Source organism: Sesamum indicum, linkage group LG13, assembly GCF_026168435.1.
Source record: "Sesamum indicum cultivar Baizhima isolate 11 linkage group LG13, ASM2616843v1, whole genome shotgun sequence".
Classification (NCBI taxonomy): Eukaryota; Viridiplantae; Streptophyta; class Magnoliopsida; order Lamiales; family Pedaliaceae; genus Sesamum; species Sesamum indicum.
Genome location: NC_142669.1, coordinates 7646832 through 7661065, shown reverse-complemented (window position 1 = coordinate 7661065; position 14234 = coordinate 7646832).

Genomic DNA, 14234 nt, shown 5'->3' with positions numbered 1-14234 from the left:
TCTGACGACGTTTACTAGCTGACAAGACGTAATAAAATGGTAGGATATGATTATTGTTTGTCAGAATATAATTAATTATTATAGTTTCATGTTTACTAGCTAATTAATTATTGTTTAAAATATCATTTTACGTATCTGCTCACACAAAAAACAAAACTACTTGTAACTATTAACTTTCTTATTCTTAGAGAATGTTTGGCTAAGATTGTTTAAAAGATGTTATAATCTCATACATTTTATAAAATGCGTATAAAATAAGTTGATGAAGTGTCTAAAGAAAATAAGATTATGGAGCTTAATTATATTATGTTAATAATATAACTTATCTGATCCGTTTTTTCTTGACTTTCGTTTTCATATATATAAATTCAATGTAAAGATATCAAATAATAAGAATTATATCATGTTCAATAATATAAATTCTACTGCTAATGTAATATGTGTCGCACCAACTGATAATTTCACATGCGAATCATATAAGTAACATAAAAACATGCGCTTTCTTTTGATATTTTCCTTTTACTTTATCTCGTTGTCGAGTAAAATTTGATACGGGGATGAGCTTATAAGTACTTATAAGATTTTATAATAAATTTTGGCCATGTTTAATTTGTGGGGCGAATACTTAAATTGGGAATAAATAATGATAGGATAAATTCATATTTTGTTTACTTAAAATAACAAATATGTATAACTAATTAATAATTATTATTAAAATAGATCAATATTTATACTGGAACTTATGATATTGATGTATATTAGTAAAAAATATTGATTTCTAAGGGTAAAAATGTAATTTTATAGGTATGAGACACACCTTAAGCAACTAGAACCCATCACACCATATAATTTATCATATCACTATAAATACCAAGATACTAATTTTTTAATCCAGGCCACTATTCATTGACAAGACCCAATTCTCCTGAAAATTATATTTTGCGGAAATTACATTTCACCTGGTGTGCACTTCCGTCGTGGTAAAATTCTGATTTCATCTTTTAACAAAAAAACCTCGACCATATCAGATATGGAGTCTCTACTTCACCAAATATGATAAGCAAAGTTGTATTATGCAAGATTTTTACATTTTGAATGAAACTCAACTGCAGTCTAGCAAACACAGATTCAATTCCGCAAAAGATTAGCTCATGATAGAAAACAAACGCGCAAAATTGTGTTATAAGATACGAAAATTTTTGTAGGATATTTGATCGAAGGTCGATAAACTTCCCTTTAAGTTCTAACTGATTACGAAGAACTAAGAAATAATAATTTTCTTTTATAAGATAAAAGATTCATTAAATCATTCAATAAATTTCAATTCAAATACCGATTAATATAGATAAATTCCAAACAAAAGAAAACGTTTAAAATAAACAAAAAATTATTATAAAAATAGATAAATACTTGTAACTACCCACTTTTCTTACCCCATACCGGAAATTTTTACTAAAATTCGCAACCCGGTTACCCATTCAAATAGACCATCAAAATAAGTTTTTTCAATCCGACACAATTTAGTAGTCCGGCCCAATTCATAACTGGGCTTGAACACCAGCTCCAAAGCAGACCAAGCATTCCTAAGACCAATTTAATATCAATTTTCATGGTCCTCTTGTGTCATTTCTCAGGCGAACAATTTTTCATAGTTTCTCATGCTTCTCACAAATTTGAGCCGTCCGTAATTTCTACTTAGGACAATGAGTTTGTTGCAAGAACAATAAGAAAATTTGCAAAACAAATGTCAGCACTTTAATACTCACTTATACAAATTTTATCATTTGTGGTCACCAATGCTAAGCTTCCTAACTAGCTCATTGATTTGCTAGCTATATTACCCGGTTAGCTCCTAGGAGCTAGCCGGTTGTCTAATTCTCCCGTGCACCTATCTACCCTTCGCTAACTCAATTCATTAAGTAGACAAGCCGGGGCCTTCGAATCCAACAACCTTGCCCCTTCTAATAATTCATTGATTTTAAATACAAATATACCCAAAAAAAAAATAAAAAATTATGTCCGATATTTTTGGGGTCCTACAATAGAAAAGAGTCACTGACATACCTAAGCCTTCATATTTTCTCATGAAAGAAAAGTTTGTTCACACGGATGTTCCCCTTCAAGATTACTCGTGTTTGTCTGCATATTTGAAACTGAATGCCCTAAACATGTTTTATGTCCTAACTTCTTGACTTCAATGTCCTAGAAATTCTGTCTATGACTTTACCCACACTTAATCTTTACATTATCTTCATCTAAGACATGATTTCAACTTCAATTTAGTCCGAGTAACATAATGATTTCAAGAGCCAACGGCTTACCATACAAATTGACTCTGTACATGTTAGTTTCTTGCGTCAAAAAATTATAGTCACAGAATAATGAGTACCTCCACAATAACCCATCAATATTTAAATTAGTAAGAGCAAAGTCGTACATGAAAAACAAACTCTTTGTGCATTTATAGCAATAGTGATCTACTTAGACCGATCACATAAACATAAAGTGTAATATTAATCTCTAATTAATTTAAATTATATCTTACGGTCCAAATTTAAAACGATGTTATTAGAATTAATATGGCACAATAAAAATATGTAAATTCTTATATTATTATATAATTTATTTACTTTTTTGAAAAAGTATATTTTAATATTTTAATAATGGATAAATTACAATAATTTTTTTTAAATTTTAACATAATTATAAATACCCTAAAAATTACAAATACCTTAATAAATATCACCCTACAATTACTCATCACAATAATTATGATGACCATGTCGGAGACACGATCACCTCTCACACAAATCTAAGATGCAGTCATCGCATGCACGTGATGCCATGATTCCTCAAGTCTAAGGACTACTCCCGTACTATCGGAGCCGGGGACTCAAGTCATACCGACCAAGCCTCTAAGGCTTCCATATGACGATCCACATGAGTCAGTTTACTCGATTCGACAGCCAATCGACCCATTAAGATTGCAAAAACGTCCCACGTCTGTCGCCAATGAAACACGACACTCATTCAATGAATGCGACTCTTAATGCAAGTCTCACTAGGACACTCGATGTCCAGTCTCAAGGTCCTCGACTTCGAATATTTCATACCCAACCCTAAATAGTTGGTTTCATGACCGCCACGCAATGTACAGTCCCATTGTTGCACGATTGTTAAAGTGGTATGTGGGCATCTGTTGTGACGTCCAAGTAGTGCTTGACTTCATTTGGTAAGCACAACAGATATGTGTGCTGACGACGAATTCTTGCCATATTCATCAGGACAATATTGCTTAAATAAAGATTGCTTGAATGATTTTCTCAAAACCCCCAATCTAATTGGCTTTTGATCACACATTCCAACAATCTCCCACTTGTCCTTAAAGCCAATTTCTCATGTCTTTCAGACTAAACTGGTTATGAGCAATCTGCGATATCAGCTAGGTCTTATGGGTCTACTTTTCATTTCTGCCGATGTCTGCAGTCCAACCGCATGCTACATTTTTCTATCATCACTCCAAGCAGATGATGGTGTCTAAGATTTTTTCTTGGACCTGTGATGCGATCTCGGGCTTTTTACCTTATGTCATAGCCCAGTTGTCATCCTCCAAGGTGACTACTGTCGTGGTCATACTAGGTATTACACCCAACAATTAGGCATCATTTTTCGATCCCAAACATTTTCCAATATAACTTTAAAATTGTCATACATTCAATTTTCTTTGATAAGGTTCCTTGTGGTATTGCATTTGAACATTTTCAATTTTACCACATTATCATAAATTTCGAATGTACATTTTTTTTAAGATTAAATATTATTCATATGATCCTGGAACCTACTATCGCTATAGCCTTCCAGAATCAACTCTCCATTTATGTGGGTCAAGGGCTCTTCTTCAATCCTTATTCAGGTATTAAAGATAGCCCCTCAACAACTGTCTGTTGCCTCGTCGGTGCACACTCGATATCTGCTGTTATGCTAAAAAAGCATAGGTAACATCAGTTTCAGTGCACCAAACAACATTCCATGCTGCTTACAACAAAGACGTAGGATATCAAACATGTAAGCTCCTCATTAATCTACCATGACTAAATCTTGGACAGCTTATCCCTAGATAGGAATCCAATTCCTATTATGGAGAATTTTATGAACAACATTCATGATTTAGATTTCCACAACTTCTTTCTATCATTCCAAATTATCAAAGACGTTTAATATCTAAAACACTCATAACACTTGAGCTCTCACTAACCTTTTAGCTTGTTCTTGACCAAGTCATGTACCTCATAATCTTGTCAAAACAAGTATCTTGGACATTCAAACCTAGTTTGAACTCCATAGCGGATTCTACATCGCTTCTCCTTGTCCGATTTTAAAAACTTGTACCTCTCGGGTAACCGGAGTTTTCTAATCGTCCTTTGGAGAACTAAAACATGGTCAGTTAAAGTTTCGATTACAAATGATGTTTGTATTATTCCATAATGAACCTGTATAAATCAGACTCCGAGTCTAACTTTCTTCCCACTAGTCCTTTAACGTATGCAGGACCATTCCTCATACTCAAGGCTTTTTTAGGGCACAAGTTGTTTGCATTGTTCCATAACGAACTTGTATAAATTAGACTCCGAGCCTAATATTCCTCCCGCTAGTCCTTTGATGTATGCAGGACCATTCCTCATACTCACGACTTTTGTAGGATACAAGTTTGCATATCCATATGAAATATGGTGTCTAGATTACGACTACATAAAATGCCACGTTTTACAACTGGACGATTTTTCTATAGTCCACATCTAGATGGCCCAACTAATTTAGTGAAGCACCAATCGAACCATGTCCAATCGAGGCCTGGATGTCTTCCTTACCAGAGACAGTTCAACATCATCTCTTCCAGAGGAATTTCACTGAATGAGAAATCTATTCTCATTATGATACTTCAAGAACTCCCACTAAATACGCACCACCTCGATCCCATCGAAGTGTTGTCTCCATAACCAGTTTGATTCTCCACCTCAAATCTAGTTTCTCCGAACGTCCCAAAAGTCCTTAGACTTGTGAACCCTCACTGGTATTTGCGTATTTAGTAACTTACAGATATCTATTTTGGATCCAATCCAATATATCATTTTTTACAAGCATTCTTTGTACCACAAAGTACTTTCATGACTTTCTTCCTTCTTAGAAAGGATTCATCTATTACTAGACTCTTTGAATTCACCAACCAACTCATCCTAACTAGAGAGATATGGCCTAGCTCATGCATGTCATTCTCCGTAAGTTATGTTCTTGACCATCCGTTTGGTCATTTGTTTTGAGCATGCATAATCCAATTATGCATTACGACAATTTAATAGCTCAACAGACTTAAAGAATCTTTTATTGATCAAGCTTGTGGTCTAAATTGTCCAATAATTGACTAATGACTTGATCACGGTGGGTTACATAATTGTATACTATTTCAACATGAATACCACTAAGTTTACTTAGTCTTATTACCTTCCAATAATGGCCCAGCCATTCCTTAGTTTGAAGACTACTTGACTTAGCGTTCTATTCCTTTTTCATTTCTACAAATCATTTGCAAAAATGCGTTTTGAGAACAAGTGTCCAACACTTGGGAATAAGAATAGTAATCAACTTTGCTCAACAAATGCCATAGTTGGGTGAAGGGGAGTTCACGACACTTCCTCTTCCAATGCCCTCTAGCAATTTCGTGCAAACATCACAAGCAAATTTTGACTTTCGAACCATTATTCCATTTTTCTTCACCTATCAAGGCGATAGGAGCGCTCAAGGCTCTTGCAGTGGCTAACTTTGCTTCATCCTTCTTTCTCATTCGGCTTTTGGCTCCCCTGCCTTACACTTTTGAGGATAAAGCCCCTAGATCCAATACCGACGGTGCAGATTCTTCAATCATTGCCTCATATTGATCCAACTATTTTATCAACTCATGAAATGGTCTTCTCAAGCCCATTTATTGTTTATGACAAATAGGTCGAAGGAGGGATGAAGGAACTTGAAGGATCACATCAATGTACATCTCCTTTCGAAATCAACATTGAGGTTACCGAGCTCTTCCATAAGGGATAGCATCTCAACCCCATGTTTATGTATAGACGATTCTGAGTCATCTTGGATTCAAAAATGCTTTCGTCATGGCATATCCAATATGTTGGTTCGACGTCGCATAAAATAATTTATGTGGAGCATTTATTGAACCAACAACGTCCAGCCTATCATACCGCTCATGAATGACAGAAGCAGGTATGGCGCTGCAAACCTTGCGATTGTCCTTATGCCTTAATTTCGAACGTTAAATGTTCCTCAAGCAAGGACTCCTTTCGCAAGTCCGATGGAAGTGGCTTTTCCATGACACAAGCCTACGTTCGGAAATCGAGGACAATCCTCCGATTCCCCAGTCAATATTAATCGATTGTGTTCCATTTAAATGAATCTCAAAATAAAAAAAAATTAAAAAATGGTATCCTAGACATGCATTCTAAACACAAAGCAGAAAGAGTAAATAGATAATAGCAATGTTGAATTTGAGTTAAGATTCGCTTTTAGTCATTAACCCTTCCCACTATTTCTACAAAATCTCAGGACTCTCAAGTGGGGTTTCGGAAAATCTTTCTTAGTGGGCTTGGGATCCACAAGCGAATTTGCCATGCTCGCTTTTACGATTCACACGGCGAAAGCCTCATGGGAGGTATCCAATACCATTCTCATCCCATGAGATTACCAAGATATTTTGCCTCACCTCTTCACATGATCCCGAGGACTCCAAGTGAACCATGCTACTCGATGTTAAGCCTAACCCATCAACCAAATCATATCTCAATTATCGCCCTCCACAACTCGTGAGACAGGGAAACAACGAGCGTATTCCTTTGTTCAATAATAATGCAGCTTGCCTACTGTTCCAAATGTGCCACGACTCGTGAGATCACATTTGGATAGCAGTAGCTTCCCCATGATATTGCTATACATGGAAGGCTTGGACAAATCGAAATCCCATTTCGATCCAAGTCCATTTATGGGCTTAATATTTGTTTAGTATTGGGCTCACTCATCAATCAAATCATACCTCAACTATCGCCCCTCACGACGTGAGACAGGGAAACAATGACCGTGTTCATTTATTTACAATAATGGTGCAGCTTGCCTCTAGTCCAATGTGCCACGACTCGTGAGTCCACACTTAGGCAGTGCAGCTTCCAACCATATTATTGTGCATGGAAACCTTGGACAGATCAAACCATTTTGTTCCAAGTCCATTTTAGGCCCCTAACACTTCAACTTGGTCCAACTAAGTGAGAGTTAATTATGAGTTGTTTGACCGAGACCTCATCACATATAAGCATTGTATAGATGAATATCAAATATTAAAGCATTAAACAAATGCATCGCGTGCAATGAAACCTAGCATACCCCTGTTGGATAATCACGAGCCCAACCTATGCAACCCACTAAGCCCGCAGTGAGTCTATGGTTTGTCTAAGGCGGCCCGGTGCTATTACAAAGTAATATTACCCATCAACATATAGATGGGCCTTGTAATATCTCCATGGGCCGTCTTCTCCGTAGGCCTCCTCGATAATGGGCCTTTTTCTCCATGCCTTTACTTAAAAAAAATCTCATAAAAAATGTCCTATACTACTCTCATTACAATTGAATAAGAAACCCTGATCAGAAGTCGGAGGGAGTACATTGGGAGGGAGATAGCAAGCCTTACTATTTCAAAACTAAAACTGAGGAGCAGGGAGAAAATAAAATTACAAGGGCACACGGGCCCACCCAACAAAAAATTAAAAGACATACATGCGGTTTAGGGCTCCGTGATCATCCATTCACATTCTTTCTAACACATAATAACAATTAATCATGCTAGACAAAAAATGAACATCACAAAAATATCGCGATATCCAATATCACGACAAACAATTATATGCAGAAAACAATAAGCTTAAATTTTGCAACTCAAATAGATGATCAAGCTTCGTGCATCTAATGCACGCAAATAAACCAAATTAATTAATTAAGTCTCGTGCATCCAATGGACGCAAATAAGTCAAATTAATTAATTAAGCCTCGTGCATTCAGTGCACGCAAATAACCAAATTAATTAAAGCAATTTAATTCTAGAAAAAATTCAATTTTCTCCAAAATTAAATCAACAGTAATTAATATTTTTCAGAAAATGTGCAGAACTGAAAAATCTAATTTTTTGGAATAACGGCCCAGTCGTCGGTCGTCAGCAACAACAGTAGCACAGCGGCCGCACAACCGGTCGTGCTGCCTGCACATGCTCGCGGACGCCAATGCACGCTCCTACGCTTGTGGACTGCGCAACACACGACCACGCTCGTGCAGACACTATGCACTACCAATCGGCAGTGCACTACTACAATGCCATTTTTTTTATTTCCACACACTAATTTGAAATTAAAACGAGTATTTTATCAAAAAAACCAACTTTCAAAAAATACTTAAAAAATCACCCAAAATTGTAAAAACTAAACAAATTGATTTTCTCACATAATTGTTCAAGAATAAGCAAAAAAGATATCATGCTTCAAAAGCAATAAAGGACATATTGTCATGCTTATTCACACAATACCATAGCCCCTACATCGAACCGCGCTCTGATACCACTTGAAAGGAACTGCAAGGTGCGAGTGGATTGGCCTGGGAACGTGCAAGCAAAAGCGGTTATTGCGTAAATTAAAACGTAATCCCAATAGAACCATAATTCTAAGGGGTGTACTCTTGGAGTTCCCAGACGTTCGATGTAGTTAATAAAAATAAACAACAATGAAATTAACGGGGCTAATGACTGACTGTAAAACAAGAGAAATAAAAAAGTAAATCAAGAATTACCTCTTTCTTTAATTTACTCCAAACCATATTCGTTTTGATCCATTCACGCAAGGTTTCAACATAGAAGCCCTCTAAAGTTGTATCCACACTACACCGAAATTGGGATCCCTCAATTCTCTTTACTAGAAGAAAATTAAGGAGACAACACACCAAGTGTGTTTGAGAGGAAGGGACGGCCGAATGGTGGAATTAGTAGAGAGGAAATTATTTTCTTTTTGTGTATTCATTCATGAGCCATTCCAAATGACTAATAGACATATATACCTTGAATGGAGGCATTGAAATATGTGTAGGTTCATTTCATCATCCATAAGATAATAAAGTCCTTTATTCCAAATAAAGAATGACTAACATGGCACTTTGAAAAAGTGAATTTGTTAGTCAATAATTTTCTTTTCTAACAATTTCCACCAACTTAATTATTGAGCTTGGGCAAATTTTAATTAATTAAAATACAAAGTCCAATTAATTGAATCCAATTTAATTAAAGCCCATTTTATTAAGTTCATCATATATTTAATCCAATTAAATACATGAGGCCAATAACCCTTTATTTAATAATAAGTCCAACTTATTAGGCAAGCCCAATATAAACTAATCCAATCAATTTATCCTTGGGCTTATCCATCCAATAGATCCCTCTCATATATAAGTAATCCAATTACTTATAGAATTAATTCCTAATTAATTTTTCATCCCTTCTCGGTGATTTGTGTATGACTTTTTAGATTCACCTTCTAGACTTGAGCTAGTATCCAACACTATTATTAATTAAATCCAATTTAAGAAAGCCCGCCACAATGACTGTGGCCACAGCTTCATAGAGCGTAGATGCATTTCCAAGTGCATAGGAGATACCTCTGTCACGTTTTGACAGGGGTCAGATCCTCTTTTTGGAACTCACCGTCCTCGCTACATAGTTTGACTGTACTAGGCAAGGCTTATGATGACCATGTCTGAGACACAATCACCTCTCGCACAGATCAAAGATACAGTCATTGCATGGACGTGACTGCCGTGATTTCTCAAGTATGAGAAATACTCTCGTACTATCGGAGCCGGGGACTCAAGTCATACCGACCAAGCCTCCAAGCCGCTAGGTTGCTGTTGTGATTGACGGTAGACGGCTGGGCCGTTTTTTGCCGTTTCTTTTGAAAAATTGGATCTGCATATTTTCAAAAAGATATTATTTTTTGCTTAATTTTGGATAAAATTAATTTTTTTAAAAATTAAATTACTTTAATTAATCTGGTTGGTTTGTATGCACTGGATGCACGGAACTTTGTCATTCTTTTAAATTGCAAATTTTAAGCTTGTTGTTTTCTGCATATAATTATATATCGTGATATTGGATATCACGTTGTTTTTCTTGGGATGTTCATTTTCTTATCTAGCATGACTAATTGATATTTTCTGCTAGTTGAATGTGGATGGATGATCACGGAGCCATAGACCGCATGTATGTCTTTTAATTTTGTTGGGTAGCCATATGCCCTTGTGATTTATTTTTTCCCTCTCTCTCTCTCTCTCTCATTTTATGCCTTGGAATAATAAGGCTTTCTCTCCTCCGACTGATTAGGGTTTCTATTTCAATTGTAATGGGAGCGGAATAGGTTTTTGGTGACGATTTTTATTTTGACGCAAGCCCATGGAGAAGAAGGTCCATGGAGGAGGCCCACGAAGGACTTATGAGGCTCATTTATATGTTGATGGGTAAATTACATTTGTAATAGCATAGGGCCACCCTAGACAGACCTTAGACTCATTGTGGGCTCAGTGGGTCGCATAGGTTGGGCTCGTGATCATCCAACAGGCGTATGCTTAATTTTTTTGCATGTGATGCATTTAATGCTTTCATTAAATGCGTTTAAATATTTTATATTTGTGCATGCAAACAATAATGTGATGAGTTCTCGGTCAAAGACTCGAAAATAACTCTCACTTGGTTGGATCAAGTTAAAGTGTTAGGCCCACAATGGACTTGGATAAAAATGGTTTGACTTGTTCAAAGTCCATCCGCAATAATGTTGTGAGGAAGCTGCCACTACCCAAGTGTGGTCTTACAAGTAGTGGCACATTTGGACTAGAGGCAAGCTGCAACATTATTGTGAACAAAGGAACACGCTCACTGTTTTCCTGTCTCACGAGTCGTGGAGGGCGATAGTTGAGGTGTGATTTGGTTGATGGCTTGAGGCCGACACTAATTAAATATTAAGCCAATAATGGACTTGGATCGAAATGACATTTCAATATGTCCAGACCTTCCACCATAATAATATTATGAGGAAGTTGCCGCTATCTAAATGTGGTCTCACGAGTCGTGGCACATTTGGAATGGAAGGCAAGCTGCATTATTGTTATGAACAAAGGAACACGCTCATTGTTTTTCTGTCTCACGAGTCGTGGGGGGCAACAATTGAGGTGTAATTTGGTTGATGGATTGGACTTAACACCGAGTACCATGATTCGCTTGGAGTCCTCGAGATCATGTGAATAGGTGAGGCAAAATATCTTGGGAATCTCATGGAATAAGAATGGCATCGGTTGCTTCACACAAAGATTTTTCCATGTGAATCGTAAAAGCGGGGATGGTAAATTATTCTTGTGGATCCAATGTCCACTAGGAAAGGATTTTCCAAAACCCCACTTGAGAGTGGTGGGATTTTGTATAAATAGTGGAAGAAGTTAATGACTAAAGGACAAGTCTAAACTCCAAACAATATTGCAATAAACTACTTATTTTTTAATTTGCGTTTAGAATGCATGTCTTAGATAATATTTTTTAATTTTTCTTTATTTTTGAGATCTATTTAATGGAACACAATCATTAAATTCATTGTAAAAATTGGAGGATATTCCTCGATTTCTGGACCTAGGCTTATGTCATGGAAAAGTCACTTTCATAGGAGTTGCGAAGGAGCCCTTTCTTAAGGAGCATTTGACGTTTGGGATTAAGGCATAAGGACAACTACAAAGTCCGCAGCGTCATACCTGCTTCTATCATCCATGAGCAGTATGACAGGTTGGACGTGGTTGGTTAAATAAATGCTCCACATAAATTAAATTTATGCGGTACCGAACTGGCATATTGGATATGCCGCGACGAAAGCATTTCTTGAAGCCAAGATGACTCATGGTCGTCTGTACACAAACATGGAGTTGAGATGCTATTCCTTGTGGAAGAGCTCGATAACCTCTATGTTGATCTTAAAAGGAGATGTACATTGACATAATCCTTTAGGTCCCTTCATCCCTCCTTCGACCTATTTAAAACTCTAAATGGCCTTAAGAAGACCATTCATTAGTTGATAAAAATGGTTGGACCAATACGAGGCAACGATTGAAGAATCTGCACTGTCGGTATTGGATTTGGAGGCTTCGATCTCAAGAGCGAAAGAAATGATGCCGGACGCCGTATGAGAAAGAAGGATGAAGCAAAGTCAACCGCAACAAGCGCTTTGAGCGCTACTATCTCCTTAGGCGAGGGTAAAAGGAAAATAAAAAAATGATTCGGCAGTCAAAATTTACATATGATGTTTGCATAAAATTGCCAAAGGGCATTAGCAGAGGGAGTATCATGAACTCTCTTCACCCCAAGCTTTGACATTTATTGAGCAAACATAATTACTATTCCTAAGTGTTGGACACGTGCTCTCGAAGCGCATTTCTGCAAATGGCTTGCGGAAATGAAAAGGAATAGAACGCCATTACCGCAGAAGCAATAAGACTAAATAAACTTAGCTATTAATATTTATGTTTAAAATAGTATACAATCATGTAACCTACCATGATCAAGTTGTTAGTCAATTTTTGGACAAATTAGACTGCAAACTTGATCAACAAAAGATTCTTATTGAATCTGCTGAATTACTGAATTGTCGTACTACATAATTGGAATATGCATGCTCAAACCAAATGACTAAAACGGATGGTTAAGAACATAACTTACAAAGAATTGCGTGCATGAGCTAGGTCATATCCCTCTAGTTAGGATAAGTAGGTTGGTAGATTTAAAGAGTCTAGCAATAGTGGTCTGAGTTTACTAACTTATGAATCTTTGTTGTGAAGGAAGAAAACCATGAAAGTAATTTATGGGACAAAGAATGCTTGTCAAAAAATGATCTGTTGGATTGGATCCAAAATAGACATGTGTAAGTTAATAAATACAGAAATACTAGTAGAGGGTTCACAATTCTAAGTACTTCTGGAAGTTTGAAGAAATTAGACTTCAGGTGGATAATCTAAATGGTTGTGGAGACAAGCCCTTTGATAGGATCAAGGTGGTGCGTATTTTGTGGGAGTTCTTGAAATACTCAAACGAGAATGGAATTCTCATTCAGTGAAATTCCTCTGAAAGAGATGATGTTGAATTGTCTCTAGCAAGGAAGAAATCATATATTGATTGGACATGGATCGATCGGTGCTTCACTGAATTAGTTGGCCCGTTTGGATGTAGAATTTCGAAACCCGTCAAGTTGAAAAATATGGTGTTTTCTTAAAGTCATAATCCAGACACCATATTTGATATAGATTGGCAAAGCTGTGTCCTATAAAAGTCTTGAGTATGAGGAATGGTCATGTATACATCAAAAGACTAGTGGGAGGCAAATTAGACTCGGAGTCTGATTTATGCAGGTTCATTATCATATAATGCAAACATCATTAGTAATCAAATCTTCATTGACTACGTTTAAGTTCTCCGAGGGAACGACCAGAAACTTCTAGTTACTTGAAAGGTATGAATTTCTGAATCTAACCTAATAAGGAGAAAGGGATTGATCCGGATGTATGCTTGGAGCCATGATATTCACTATGGAGTTCAAACTAGGTTTGAATGTCCTGTATCCGGATTTTCTTGTTATGACAAGATTCATGAGGTACATGACTCGGTCAAGAACAACATGGAAGGTCAATGGAAGCTCAATTGTGTTTCTATTGTTTTAGATGGTTAAAAACATCTTTGATCATTTGGAATGATAGAAAGATGTTGTGGAACTCTAACACATAAATATTGTTCATAAAATTCTCATATAGGGTTAGATTCCTATCTAGGGATAAGCTATTCAAGATTCAGTCATGGTAGACTGATGAAGGAGCTTAGATGTTTGACGTCCCCTACGTTTTTGCTGTAAGCAGCAAGAGAATGTTGTTCGGTGTACTGAGCCCGATGTTGCTTATGCTTCTTAGGCACCATCACTTTCTTAGAGCGATGATAGAAAATGTAACGTGCGGTTAGATCGCAGGCCATGGGTAGAAACTACAGTAGACCCATAAGACTTAGCCAGTATGGCAGATTGCTCATTATCAGAATAATCTGAAAATATGAGTAATTTGCTTTAAGGTCAAATAGG